Below are 15,001 nucleotides of genomic sequence, written 5' to 3'. Positions count from 1 at the left end.
GTCTTTTGACATAACATAATATAGCTGCATCAGCTTTTTGTCATGAAATAGGAAACTGCAAATGCATAGTGAGTGAATGAGTTGCCTGTTAGTATAGGCAGAAACTACAGAACAATCCTCCTAGCCCATTATTCAGGCCTTATGTATCAGTGATTTGTTCTGTTATTCTGTAAAGTGAATGAGTCATTTTTGAGTTTAAAAAATTGTAGGGCTTTCTTTTTTGAGCCCCAATTTGCATACAGTAAAAGACACAGATCTTAATTGTGCAGGACAGTTAATATTTATCTGTGAATGTACTCCCCAGATCAAGATATTAAACATTTCCAGCACTCCAGCCAGCTTATTCCCCTTCCCAGTTGATACCCACCAAAGGTAATCATTCTTCTCACCACAGGTTAGTTTTGCTGATTTTGAACTTTACGTAAAATGGAAACATACAGTAGATGGTCTTTTGTGAGTTGCCTTTTTGCTCAACATTGTGTCTGTGAGATTCAGTCATGTTCTTAGGCAGCACTTGTTTTTCTTTCTGATTGCTCTGTAGTGTTACAGTGTTTGACTTTATTGTAACTAATTCTGTAGTTGTAGGACATTTATGTTTCCAATTTTTTGGCTATTGTGAATGACAGTGCTGTCTTCTTGAACATGTCTTGGTAAACATAAAATGTAAATAGAGTTGTTGTATGGTAATATGTACTGCCAAACAGATTTCCAAAGTGGTTGTACTAATTTACACTCCCAGAGAGTTTTCATATATAACTTCTGGATTTAGCTTTGGGCAACAAATGTTAACATTCTGTCATCTGCATACCACACATGGAGGAGAGCCCTGAGAACTCTTTCCTGAAGCTGTATAGGCACTTTTGTTTTATTTTTTATTTTTATTTTTTCTGAGATAAGGTTTTACTCTGTTGCCCAGGCAGGAGTACAGTGATGCAGTTATGGCTCCCTGCAGCCTTCAACTCTGGGGATCCAACCATCCTCATTGAGAAGCCTTAGGTTGCCAAAGTGCTGGGATTATGGGTGTCAGCCACCATGCCCAGCCTGTACAGGCAGTTTTAAAATGTGAAATGCCCTTTCTTTTCTGTAATTTTCCCAGAGAGTAAAGCCTACTGCATTCTTGTTTATCTAGTCTATAAATATCAATACACATTTGATGGGAACAAAGCAACCTTAGTTCTGTTTGAGTATGAAAAGGGCCCCCTTAAGGGCAGAATTTAAAATATTTATAGTAGTTAATTCTCAGGTTAAAATCGTAATCTTTTAGAATGCTTTAGATTTTAAGTGGCTGTTGTAGTATAGTTACACTTTATACTCAGTATCAGGGGACCATGTTGTTTGAAGACTTTCGCTGAAGCATTTAATTCCATTCTTTTGAATCATTTCAGCAGATGGGTCTAAAAAGGAATCGATAATTCTGTATTGAGTTCCAGTCTTAATGGCACTGAGTCCTTGAGACAATTGAGGCAAGTTGAAAATTCTGTTTTTATATTCTTCCAAAATGGGATGTAAGGTAAATATAAGGATGCCATGGTAAGTCTGCTCCTTGTCCGGCTGTATTGGGTTAGAGTGGAAGAAGGCCTAGAATTCTGTTACCCAGTCCTTTCAGAAAATGTTTTCAAATACTTTTCCAAGAGTCATGACCACAGCAGTCAAGAGTCTGTTTGGTTGACTGAAAACATACAGGTTTATGATATGTAAAGTTAGTAACTGATTTAATCCTGTTTTATAGGTAGGCCAGAGGGCACTTGCAGCCCTCTGACTGATTTAGTAGACTGTTGAGGGTTGAGTTGACTTAACATCTTTCTTATAAAACTGAGAAACAGCTCGTTATTAAGGTGTTTTATTACCACCATCTGTAAGAAAATATAGTGTAGGTATGGGAATCAGACTACTTAAAGCCTCTCCCAGCTCCTTTGTGACTGTGAAGGTTGCTTTTCCTTATTGCTTATTGAAGAGAAAAGGGAAATGTCTATCATCAGAGAATTCAGGTTCACTGAATATTTAATGATTGTTTATTATCTGCAGTCATTTTCTTATTACCTTATCTCATTTAATATTCACAACAACCCTGTGAGTGGATGGTGGTATCTTTTTTTTTCTTCTGAACTTTTTGTTGAATTATCCCAATGGCATCTGTTTTTGCAGATGAGCAAAATCCAGCTGCATAGAGGTTTCGTGTTGTGCCACACATCAAACAGCTTCTAAGTGAGAGCTAAAATTAGACCCCAAGGTTTTGATTACCAGTCCAGACTTTGTAGGACACCACAGCGGCCTTTCTGCAGAACACATTAACATGACTGAAAGAATCCACAAGAGCAGTGGTGAGGTGTCAGTTCAAGGGAATACACAAAGGTCGCTGTCCTTCTTAGATATGTGGGTACAGTGTGTGCTTAGGAATTGCTGAAAAAAAAATAATGTTCTTTAAAAGTTATGTGATTTTGGTAGTTAATAATCCTGATTGTAAACTCTTAAAAACATACCTTTAGACAAGTTATTCTTAGGTAGTTATGGTTGCTTTCATTTGGAGTCCAGAGCTTTACTCTCTATTTCTGGAGTTGCAATTTCTGCTGTCCTTGGCCCATTTAGAAACTTTTTCCAGAAGGCCTTTTAAATTTTATTTTTCATTAAAAGAAAGCCTGTGAATCTAAAGAATGTTAGGTGGTGGTTCTTAGCTGAGGGGACATTTGGTGAACACAGATAGGATTGTGAGGTCATGATGCTTTCTTTCTTTTCTTTTCTTTTTTTTTGAGATGGAGTTTCACTGTTGTCACCCAGGCTGTAGTGCAATGGCACGATCTCGGCTCACCGCAACCTCCGCCTCCTGGGTTCAAGCAATTCTCCTACCTCAGCTTCCCGAGTAGCTGGGACTACAGGCATGTGCCACCATGCCCAGCTAATTTTTGTATTTTTAGTAGAGACGGGGTTTTACCTTGTTGACCAGGATGGTCTGGATCTCTTGACCTTGTGATCCACCCGCCTTGGCCTCCCAAAGTGCTGGGATTATAGGCGTGAGCCACCGCGCCCGGCCCTGCTTTCTTAAGTGTACTGCTCTCACAGTTGTGCAGCCATCCCCACGATCAATTTTAGGATGTTTTCCAAAGTAACCCAGTACTTAGCAGTCACTTCTTTATTTCCTTCCCTCCAGTCCTCGGCAGCTACCAGTCTACTTTCTGTAGATCTGCTTAGTCAGAACACTTTATGTAAATAGAATCATGTAGTAACTATGTGGTCTTTCCTGACTGACTTTTTTCACTTAATGTTTTTAAGGTTCATCCATGAGGTAGCATGGATCAGAACTGCACTCGTTTTTATTCCAGTTATGGGGCTTTTCCTACAGAATTTTAAGTAATGGGTATATCTCACAGTGTCTCTTGTTGTCACCTACAGGAGACACAGGGGTCTTGGGCTTACTTTATAGAACTTTTTGTAATATCGAGGCAATTTCTGTGATTTACTGTAGAACAGAAGTTATTAACTAGGGAATATGGACCACCTTTAGGATGTCCTGAACTCTTCCTAATTACATAAGATTTTATGTTCACAAGCATTTTCTGGGGGTTGGAGGAGTCTGGGGAACAGTGAAGATCTCTAGCTTTTGTTAAAAGGTAATTTTCAAAAAGTAAAATCCTGACTCTCATACAGATATAAAATGAATGTACGTTGAAGATTTTATTTTACTCTAAAAGAGGAAACCAGGCAGATGTTATAACTAGTTCAAAGGAGAAGTTCAAAGAGCTGCTCATTTATAGATCAGGAATATGAAATGAATGTGCAGATAATCTCTCCTACAGAGAGGAAAGTCAGCTGAACCCTCAACTGACAAGGCAGAATTTGCATATTTAGAGATGTAGATTAGTTTGCATGGCTATCAGTTATCTACAACTTTCATAGTTGTAAACAGCCTTCTCATCATCAGAATCTGGTAACCCGGATGGGTGTCCCAGATAATGCATAATTTTTCCTTGGAAGCTGTAGGGAAAAACTCTCTCAAAAGGTGTTTTTTCTCTACTCTCACACCACAACATTTAACACAGAAGACTTCTATGACCAAACGTGTGGGGTTTTTTTCCCCCACACTCTAAGCAGCAGACATCACTGGAGGTAGCATCAGATCCCATGGGTTGAGGGCTCAATCCCCAAGACTCCCCCACCCCCAACTGGTCGCAAGTCTGGTCCGTCCTTTAAAATGTCTGTCTGACTCACTGTCTGCACGATGAGGTTCCCACGACCTCTTCTTTGGGTTTGATTAATTTGCTGTAACAGTTCACATAGGGAAACATTTAACTTAAGTTTACAGGTTAAAAATGAAGAGATGCAGGGGGTGAGGCATAGGGGAAGGGGTTCAGAGCTTCCATGCCCTCCCTGCATGTGCCACCTTCCGGGAACCTCCATGTGTTCAGCTATCTGGAAGTGCTCTGAACCCTGTCGTTTTGGGTTTTTATGGAGGCTTCATTACGTAGACAGGATTGACAACCATGTAGAAATGTGACTGGACACAGGGGGCATGACCTCATGCTAATAGGCTGACCAGAAACCCAGCAAGGCCTGCCTGTTTAGGTTCTCCTTGGCCTTTCTGTGCAGCCTTCCTTCCTCCAGAATATGGGGCACGACCCTCTTAGGAATGAATGTTTTTTGACCCATGATTGGACTAGAGTCTTGCCTTAAGGCAGGTAAAAGGAGGAAAGGAGAAGGTCGGAGAGATTCTGTTTCCTGAGGCCCAAAGTGCCCCAGCATTATAACAAAAGACTAACAAGGGCTCTAAGGGTCATGAATCAGGAACTATGGATGTAAACCAATATACATAGAACATCACAGAAGCACACTTTCCCCCTCACTTTCAATAGATTATCAAAAAGTCTGAAACTCTTCCAAATATTAATTTTAAATTAAATTTACTCAGCTTCTTACTTCAGCTTTTAAAAGTAGGTCCTTGGTAATTTCGAAGGTACACTTTCCTTAGGGTGTTTATGTAGGTTGAAGGTCAGAGACCCAGGGATGGGTCCTGCTTAGTTTTTTGAGCAGGCTTATGTGTTGGGAATCTCCAGAGAAATAGCTTTAGTTAGGTTACACTTCTCAGCAAATACTCAATATTTCTCAACTCTTATAGCAGTGTGACTGTCGTAGGGAGGGAATTTCTATAAATGGTTATGAAAAGTCATAAGTGTCTTAACTCTGTGACAAAGATAGAGAATTCTGTTAGTAAGATAAGTATGGGATGGGAGAAGTCGGCTAACCTCTGCTCTTCTTCCCCAATTGTGATATGCTCAGAGAAGTTAGGACTTCTTTCTGTGTGAGAAATATGGATCGTTTCCACTGGATCTTGCTTATTATCCATGAAGATATCATTTCTAACGTTCAGAGAATGATGAACCTTATTTGTACTTTGAAATATAACCTTTATACATGTGCACAGTAGTTCATTTAGCTATTTATTGTTAGAGATTCTGGGAGTTCATAGCAAACTTAGCAACATTCCATGTGCAAATTTGTATATTTTTCCCCTCATATCTTATCTTGTTGCCTTAAGCTGGGAGGGCAAAATCCATAATTGCTCTTACCTCTGTGTCCCTCACTGTGTGTTCCTCTGCTTATTGAATTTAGTTTTAATCATTTTAGTCTTCTCTACTAGTATAAGCTCCCCCGGTACTTTTAAAAATGCATTTCAGAAGGGAGGTGCTCAGAATTGTTACTAGGTAGATCTAGCATGTGCCTTCACTTGGTGCCTTGTCCTGAACAAGTGAGTTAAAAGTGATCATTTAGCAGTGTTTCGGGCTCAGGTTTTAGGAGCTTAGAAGCTTTGGTTTTCCATGAGTGCACTTCTGATGACTTGAGAACATTTCATATTTGTGTCTTTTCTATGGCCCAGATGGTTTTGTTATTTTAGGGGTGGAAAGATGCTTTGCCTGAATACACCTGTGCTGTGTGTGGAGCAATTAGTGCTTGGGGAATAGTACTGTGCATACATATCTGATCAGGCATGGCCAGAAGGGAAAATGTAGACTCTTAAGTTTTTTGAGACTAACTCCTCAGATACTGGATCTCTTGACTCAACGTAGTGGAATTTTGGGGGAAGTATGTGGTTGGCTTTTTGTCTCCTAAGAAATGATGATTCAGTTTCCTCAGATGTTCTCACTGCTGGTTGCTTGGAATGGCTGTTTGGTTTTGTTGCTCAATTCTTACTTCTTTAACAACCCAAGGGAATTTTCCCTCTGGGGTTGTGATGTGTTTTTAATGATAAACTTTACTTCCTTTTGAGGCTCTAAAGACAGTAGTGTTTTCTTACCTGTTTACTTTGCACTTTGAAGTTCAGTAGACTGTAATATGAAAGAAAATTAGATTAAATTAGCATTGCTTTCTTTTTTTAGGGCAGAAGTTGGTAAGAATAAATATACTAACTCTCTCAGTCTCTTCTGTATTTTTTAACTTCACTCCCTAATCTGAGGCTCATTCCTTAGAGTAACATTTGATCTTAAAACTCTTACAACAGTGGGTGAACTGGGTAGAACAGATTTTTCTTTTTCTCAACAGCCCATTCCTGCTTTAAAGCTCAGATTTATGGTCCTTCTGGAAAAAATATTAAGTGTTGAGTAGTTCAGGAAAACACATAACACATTCTTTTTCCTTTGCAGGATTGTGGGATAGAAGGTTTTGATTTTTATTAATATCTAGCCAAAGAATAAATATTAGCCAGGAACAACGGATTGCTATCTAGTAGAGTGACATGACTGGGCCCTCACTGTTAACCAGGGAAGCTTGGTGGATCTTTTCCTTACTCCTTGAATGCCAGCTTGGTGATGGGTGTCAGTAGTATAAGTCAACTATTGGATCATTTTTTAATAAAGGAAAAGACTGAGGAAGAGAAGGGATTCTTAAGTAGGGTAGCCTATCAGAATCACCCGAGGGAGGTTTACAAAATACACATTTCTGGGCTCCATTCTGTACTCAGTGATGCTCTGGGTGGGATATTCTGACCCAAGAAGATGATTCATCCAGGAATCATGCTTCTTGTAGTGGTAGGGGGAAATTTGCAGGAGCCGAGGCAAGGATCTGAGGCCTCAGTCTACTCTCATATAAATATAGAATTAGAAAAGAATTAAAGATATAGTTACATAGTTATTCCTATATATAATCATAAATCATCATATAGCTATTCACATGTAATCATAAATATATACATATATATAGTCATATAATCTTTAATTTTACTAATAAGTCTCAGGTCAAGAAGTATGGGACTGAAGTGGCATTGGAAAAAGAGGTGACCCAAAGGCAAGATGCTCTAAGTCCTCTGTCACACCTGCATAAGGGTGCGTGCTGGGGGACGCCTCGGCTGTGTGGCAGTACCAGCGCTGTGAAAGTGCCTGCTGTTTAGCCTGCTAGGGAAGGAGACGTCCAAGATGGCTGAGACGTCTCCTTCCTTGGGGAAGTTAGAAGAAAACTCTGCTCTTCCAAGCTCTTGTGGTAGGCCTGGCAGCTGTCAGGGAGGCCCACAGACATCCGGGGGCTTAACTGTCTCTATGTGATGCTGTGCTTCAGCGGTCATGTTCCAAGTCTGCTCTCATGTTCTGCTTCTGTACCTGGTTCCTCTCCTTCTCAAAAGATGAGAATTAGTAATAGTAATATAAATCTTAGTGACTTTGTTATTTTTTGACAAGTATGAAAAAAGTGCTGATGTCTTAAGTTTTCTCCTCGCCTCAGCTTCTTGAAAATCCTGAGCTCATCTCCAAGACATGTGATTTACCTGACCCTGTCACTGACCACCATTACCTCACCCTACCTACCCTTCCCCTGCTTTATATTCAGTAAAAGTCAGAGTGTCCAGGCACTCAGGGCCACTGCTGGACTCCATGCTTTGGTTGGCAGTGGACCCCTGGGCCCAAACTCTCTTTTCTCTATCTTTGTGTCTTATGTCTTTATTTTCACAGTTGCTCATCTCCACACCAGCAGGGAGGGGCTCACAGGATCCTTTAGGGCTGGACCCTATATTCTTGGATGATACTTATGTACCCCACTGGTTTAATGGAAAGAATATTGACCAAGAGTTTGAAACCAGAGAAGGCACGTTTTTGTAGTAATCTATTGTCTCAGTTGTTTCCTCACCGAAAGGGATTGGACTATAGGTGGTCTCTAAGGTTCCTTCAGATGGTAACATTTTGTGATTTTGAAGACAACACTTCTGAAGTACCTTTCACACTAATTTCTTTCAGTCTTTCTCTTGTAAGCAGATAAATAGTATGAGTGTAAGTCTCTAGCTCAGAGAAGAATGAAGTTTGCAGTTGGAGAATGCCATGCAGTTCACTTTCCCAAAATGCTCAGCCCTTGTAGGACACTAAGATTATCTGGCAGTTCTGTATGCCTTCACTGGGAGCGTAGTGAAGATGTGGGTGTTTCCTTTGGCTCTTGGAGTAAACTAGCTGTCAGGACTATGAGAACTGTTGGTCTTCTGATTTGTGCTGCTGATAGTTTGGTTGTGGAAAACTAAGCAGTGGAAAAAACAATGCATTTTGAACCAGAAGATTGGAGTCCTGGCTCTGCTATTTCCAAGCTTTGTGACCTAAAGGCCTCAGTGTCTTCATCTGTGAAGGACAGATTCAGCTCTGATGGCCTATGATGTGGTGAACCTTATGAACTTGTTGGCAGAGTGCCACTGTGTGCAGAGTCCAGTTACAGATAATGAGCCGTTCTCCTCTGCAGATTCAACACACTGCCACTGTGTCTTGCTAAGCTTAAATAGGTGAGATGTGGGAGAGGGGAGGCAGAAATGTCTTGGGATCTTGCAAAACAAAAGTATAGGCAGTATCATAATTATTTTATTTTATTTGAATAAATGTCAAAGATGCCGTTTTAGGCAGTGTAAGATGTAAGACTTATATCCTCCTCCTAATTTGTATTCTTATCTGCACCCAGTACCATAGAGAGTTCATATATTAAAATTATTTGGTTATGCTCCCTAACTAGAGTTGAATCCTTTCCTTCCTGGACAAATTAGCTCACAATGCAATTGGCTAATGCAGTTTGGGCCTGACTGGCTGTTGAGAAATATCCTGGGTTGAGGCATAGTGGATACGTGGCACGTTTGAAATGCAAAGAAGACATTGTACAGGAGAGTGAAGGTGAACTTTCTGTAGGGAAGTAGCTTTCCTAGAAACCTGACTTTATAATGAACCTATACAGATTGGTAAAATCATTAGGGCAATTCTGTTTTGGACACTTCCTCGAGTGAATAACAGACTTAGACTCAGGGCCCTGGGTCCCTGTTGTGGCCCAGCAAGCCACATTCAGACAAGGAGGCAGTTTGAGAAGTACAAGTTGTTATGGAAGCCTCAGAAAACTGGTTTGCGTGCACTTCAGTTTTGACCATACAGCCTTCACTTACTTAGCACTGTGTAATAATCCACTGAGCAAAATTGCTACATTTTCCTTGGCAGGAAATCTGTGTGTCTGTGGCAGTTCAGAAATTATTTGTAGAATGGGTCAGCCTGTCAGCAGGAATGTTTTTCTTTGATCTTCAGCCTATTTTTCTTTCATGCGAGCAGAACAGTAAAGAGAATACATTGGAGTATCTTGTTGGTTCCCTGTTTGGCTTTACTTACAGCTCTTTGGTTTTCTTCTTTTATGTCATACTTTTCCAATTAATATTTAGATATTTATAATGTTTGGAAGCCCTGAGAGATGGTTCCAGATATCTTGTGGAATTCAACCCTGAGTGTGAAGTCCTGACTTTGTCACTTTCTATCAGTTTGACTAAGCAAGTCACTTAACATTTCTTGACTTCAGTTTTTTCCATCTATAAAGTTACACTGCACATTCTCTTTTGTTTTCTTTTCTTTTCCGTTGAGATAGAGTCTTGCTCTACTGCCTAAGTTGGATTAGAGTGCAGTGGCACACTGATAGCTCAGTGCAGCCTTAAACACCTGGGCTCAAGTGATCCTCCTGCCTCAGCCCACTGAGTAGCTGGGACTACAGGAGTATGACAGCATATCTGTTTTTTTTTTTTTTTAAATTTTTAAAAATTTTTTTGTAGTGATGGGATCTTGTTATATTGCTGAGGCTGGTCTTGAGCTCCTGACCTCAAGGGATCCTCCTGCCTTAGCCTCCGAAGATGCTGGGATTACAAGTACTTTATAATGTATAAATGGCCTGTACATTCTTAATCTAATAGCCTCATGAGGTTGTTAAATAAAGTAACATGAAAGCCATATAGAGTTTTAAGTTGTATAAATATTACCATGTATTCTCATTAATTAAATTAAATCTTAATAAATTTAAAAAATGAAATTTTTATAAAATAAGTTTATTTAAAAATTTTTAATTTAGTTAAAATTTAATGCTTTTTTTTTTTTTTTGAGACAGAGTCTTGCTCTGTTGCCCAGGCTGGAGTGCAGTGGCGTGAGCTTGGCTCCCTGCAACCTCTGCCTCCAAGGTTCAAGTGATTCTCATGCCTCAGCCTCCTGAGTAGCTGGAAGTACAGGCATACACCACCATGCCTGGCTAATTTTTGTATTTTTAGTAGAGACGGGTTTTGCCATGTTGGCCAGGCTGGTCAGGTGATCCACCCGCCTTGGCCTACCAGAGTGCTTGGATTACAGGTGTGATAAATTGATGCTGAAGTAATTTAATAATTTTTGTATTTTTAGTAGTTATGGGGGTTTTGCTCGAACTCCTGACCTCGGGTGATCCACCTGCCTTGGCCTCCCAGAATGCTGAATGCTGGGATTACAGGTGTGAGCCACTGTGCTTGGCCAAATTAAAAAGTTAATACTTTTCAAGTGCTTCACTCTCTGCTGTGCATGTTGTCATGGCTTCTTATTCTAAATTAGTTTTATTTCCTCTGTAATCAGAGGGTCACCAAATCTTTAAGTTTTAGAGGAAAAAGAAAAGTTTTTAGTGAAACGTGTGGGTGAACTCTAATCCCTGTAAAATAGTGCCTTCAGACAGTAGGCACTCCAAAAATAATTGTTGAATGATTGAAACTGTTAAATAGCAGTAGGCTTATTTGTAGCAGAGAGAACATTACAGAGCAGAGCTCTTTATAGGTTGGCATGTAGATAGCTCTGAGCGACTCCCTGAATGGAGATGCCATTGCTTTTGAATAAAACAAATATACATGGTGCCTTAGTCCATTTTCTGCTGTGATAGCAGAATACCACAGACTGGGTAATTATAGACAGTAGAAATTTATTTGGCTCGTGGTTCTAGAGGCTGGGAAATCCAAGAGCATGGCACTGATACCTGGGGAGTGCCTTCTTGCTATGTAATAAGGTGGCGGAAGGGCAAGTTAGCACCCAAGCTAGAGATGGGCGGAGACTTCATCCTTTATCAGGAGCCTACTTCCAAGATAATGGCATTAATCCACTCATGAGGGCAGAACCCTCCTGATCTAAATCACCTCTTAAAGGTCCCACCTCTCAACACTGTTACAAAGGCAATTAAATTTCAACGTAAGTTTTAGGGGGGACATTCAAATCATAGCAGGTAGTAAGCCCTGTTGAATAATGGAGAAAGTACTGTATTAGCTCCAAGGAAAGATGCATCGTCCAGATGGCTTTCCTTTTTTAGTAATATTTATTTGTAGAGTGTTTCTTTAGGTATAAATTGGTGCTGAAGTAATTTAATAAGGAAAAAATATCACTGCCTAATTGGTATTTTGTCATCAGCAGTACCAGTTCTTAAAGAAGGTTTTTTGGAGGTAGCAAGGGATGGATAGTGCTGCTATTGGAATTCTGCTTATGAAATCTTTTGCTCTCTTGAAGTGATAAAGAGGTTAGTATCATTGGGGTTAGCTGTGGTCTACTGTCAGTAAGAAAGTAACTCATGTTGGGATATCCTGGGCGTATTACTTCAGATCATATTCCTAACCTCACAAAAATGTTAAGAGAACAAATCATAAGTATACAAAGCACTGAGATTGTGTAGACTGGAAAATAACAGTGTTATCTCCTTCACTGTATTACACAACCACATTCTAAATTTAAGGAAGCCAGAAGTAAAATTACTCTGAGGCACTGGTTTTAAAACTGCAGATTATGATCCATTTAGAAGGACACAAAATCAATAGTAGGTGAAGATTTAAAAAAAGATGGAAGAAAGAGAAATGTGAGTATGTTACAATTAATAAGGTGTTAAGTATTTTGGAAACTTTGGTTTTGGGTCTTTCTGTTTCTACATGTGTTAGATTGTGTTGTAAAATACATTTCTGTGGGAATATATTTTATAACACAGTCTCATACACATAGAATCTAATGGACATATTAGAAGTTTGAAACTCAGTGGTCTGACAAGTATCATACCCCAAATTGACAATATTTGTAGCCTTCTGCTGTCAGGTACATTCATGAAAGGATCTCGGTCCCTTAAAGTGAAGGCTGAAAGAGTTTGATGTCATTTGGGAGAGTGGGCTACCAAGCTCCCACAAATTCTAGGAGCTGCCTTTTGTCTAGTGATTAGGATTATTGAGTACTATTTTGATGCCTTTTGGGCATCATCTGAAATGTAATGATTGGACTGCAAATGGAACAAACAAAAGAAAGGCTAGTTTACTCATTATTTGACAATAGCTCTTTAAAGTAGTTAATATTATGAATATTCCTACTACTAAGGTTTATCAGAGTTTGCTTTTTTCCTTTAATATTATACTTTTAAAAATATTTATTATATAATTTACTATCATTCACTGGGCAAAGAATTTTTTTTGTTGTTTTTTTTTGTTCTAGAGGAATACCTTTCCAATTTTATAACAGTGAAGGAAGGAATGTTTTGCTTGTAGAAACTGTACTAAAACTACTGTTCTGTGAAGTAAGGGTTGGAGATAAGCACCCCTGTCCCCTGTCCCCACCCAGGCACACACATATCCAGATACAGCTTATTTTATGACTGTATTATTCTTGTGTTTCTTCTTCTAGATAAAGACATAAAGGTTGGAGAAATAATTAACCTGGAGTTGCACAGTAAGCTAGTGGTCTTCATGGATGATCATTTATAGTTCTTGTATTTCCAGAGACAGAATACATTGATAAAGTTGAAATAAACAGAAGCCTAAGAATTCTAACTATATATGCAGAGATACATAGGCAGAAAAAGTACTGCTGTAAGTAAAAAGACATAATGGGAATAGCAGTTATAATCACATTAACTTCTGTGCCACCTCCCTCTAGATCGGGGTGTCCAATCTTTTGGCTGTCCTGGGCCACATTGGAAGAAGAATAATTGTCTTTGGCCACACAGAAAATACACTAACACTAATGATAGCTAAAAAAAAAAATTGCAAAAACATTTCAGAATGTTTTAAGAAAGTTTACAGATTTGTTCTTTGCTGCATTCCGAGCTGTCCTGGAGTGCATGTCAGACAAGCTTGATCTAGAGGTTTATCTATAGTCATGACCTAACCATATAATTTTAGTATGTTATACATGGTACCAGATATTCAGGGTAGATCCTGCCAAGAACATAAATTGTAAAAAGGAAACTCTTGGGATGCTGCTGGATTGTAATGTGTTAGTCCTCTGCCCATGAATACTGAAAATCAAGAATTGAAAAAGTACTGAATACTGAGTCAAGAGCCGTGTGTTCCTAGACTCCACTTAATCACAAGCGTGTCTGTAAGAGTGTAGGCATGCCATTTCACTTTGGGGTCTCTGCTTGTAAAGTGAAAATGTTAGACTCGATCTCCCAGATTCCCTTCAGCTCTTAGATTCTGTGCTTCCCAAGGGCTGGAGTATTGCATCAGGACCCAGCCTGGGGTTTGTGCCATTTCAAGGCCCTAAGGAACTGCATCATCTTTTATTCCAAGGAGATAGGATACCTTACCCCATAGAGTCTGATAATGCAGTGAGCAGTTGCTGTTGTGAGTTGCATCTTCATTGGGGATTGAGCCTAGGTTGTTTTAGTAACCTAGAAAGACCTTAGAATGATGCCAGGAGATGTAATTTCTGTGATCAACTAGTTACCTCCTCAAAAGCTTGTCAGGACCCATCCAATTGCAGTGCCATTCTGTCTTTGGTGTTAAAGAATTTAGATACTTCTCCTTTTAAAGGATTCCCTTTGAATTTAAGGATTGCCATTATCTTCTTAAGAATCCAAGTAAATACAAAAAGTATATATTCTTGCTGAATATAATTTTTTAAATGGTAATGAGGAATGTCTTTATATTTTTAAATGTTAGTGAGGAATGTCTTTATATCTTAATTTTAAGGCTTTTAACAGTTAGTTTGCATTTGCTGGTTCTTTGCTGTCTCCCTAAAACTAGTTTTTTGTTCAGTGCTGTGAATTGTTGGTAATATCTGTAGTCATCTTTTGACAGTGGTAACCTCTATTTTCTGGGTGAATTAGGAATTAGTATCACCAGAAGAAAAGCTAATCTGAATGATTGTTCTTTCATCATCTCATTCATACACAGTATTAACCATCTGGTTTGACCACAGCTTTCACACTAGACAAGTCTATGTAATGATAGACATCAGGACATACCTTTGATGATAGACTCCTCTGATCTTTCCCAGGTTTTGGCTGGTATTGCCATTGTTTTGGATAGAGGTTGTTGATGTAAAACTGGGCTCTGGGGAATGACCACCAGGAACTATTGGGGAATTGCAGATAAACTGTCTCCATGGATAGCCCTCCAGGGAACTTAATAGTTGTCTAATGTTAATTACCTTATACCACAGTCTAATTACTAAGAGTATTGTCTGAGTCCATTCAGGCTGCTATAACAAAACGCCGTAAACATGGTGGCATATAAACAACAGAAATCCATTTCTCTCAGTTCTGGAGGCAGAGAAGCCCAAGATCAAGGCAATAGCAAATATGGTGCCTGCTTCCTGGAAGGTGGCCTTCGTAAAAGTGGTTCATAGAAAATGTCTTCTCACTGTGTCTTCACATGATAGAAGGGGCAAATTTGCTCTCTGGGGATCTCTTTTATAAAGTCACTAATCTTATTCAGGAGGCCTCTGCCTTTGTGATCTAATGACTCCCTCCTCAAAGACTCCCTCTTCCTCCCACCATC

General features: G+C 39.4%; 1 protein-coding gene across 4 annotated transcripts in view; it reads left to right on the top strand.

Moving 5' to 3' along the window:
- The window catches only part of SGPL1 (sphingosine-1-phosphate lyase 1), a 62,575-nt gene that overhangs the window by 9,171 nt on the left and 38,403 nt on the right, over positions 1-15,001 (top strand). The gene's annotated exons all lie outside the window — the stretch shown is intronic.

Source organism: Callithrix jacchus, chromosome 12 (assembly GCF_049354715.1).
Source record: "Callithrix jacchus isolate 240 chromosome 12, calJac240_pri, whole genome shotgun sequence".
In the NCBI taxonomy this organism is placed as follows: domain Eukaryota; kingdom Metazoa; phylum Chordata; class Mammalia; order Primates; family Cebidae; genus Callithrix; species Callithrix jacchus.
The sequence above is the reverse complement of the archived record's forward strand: the minus strand, read 5'-3'. Positions and strand labels throughout refer to the sequence as shown.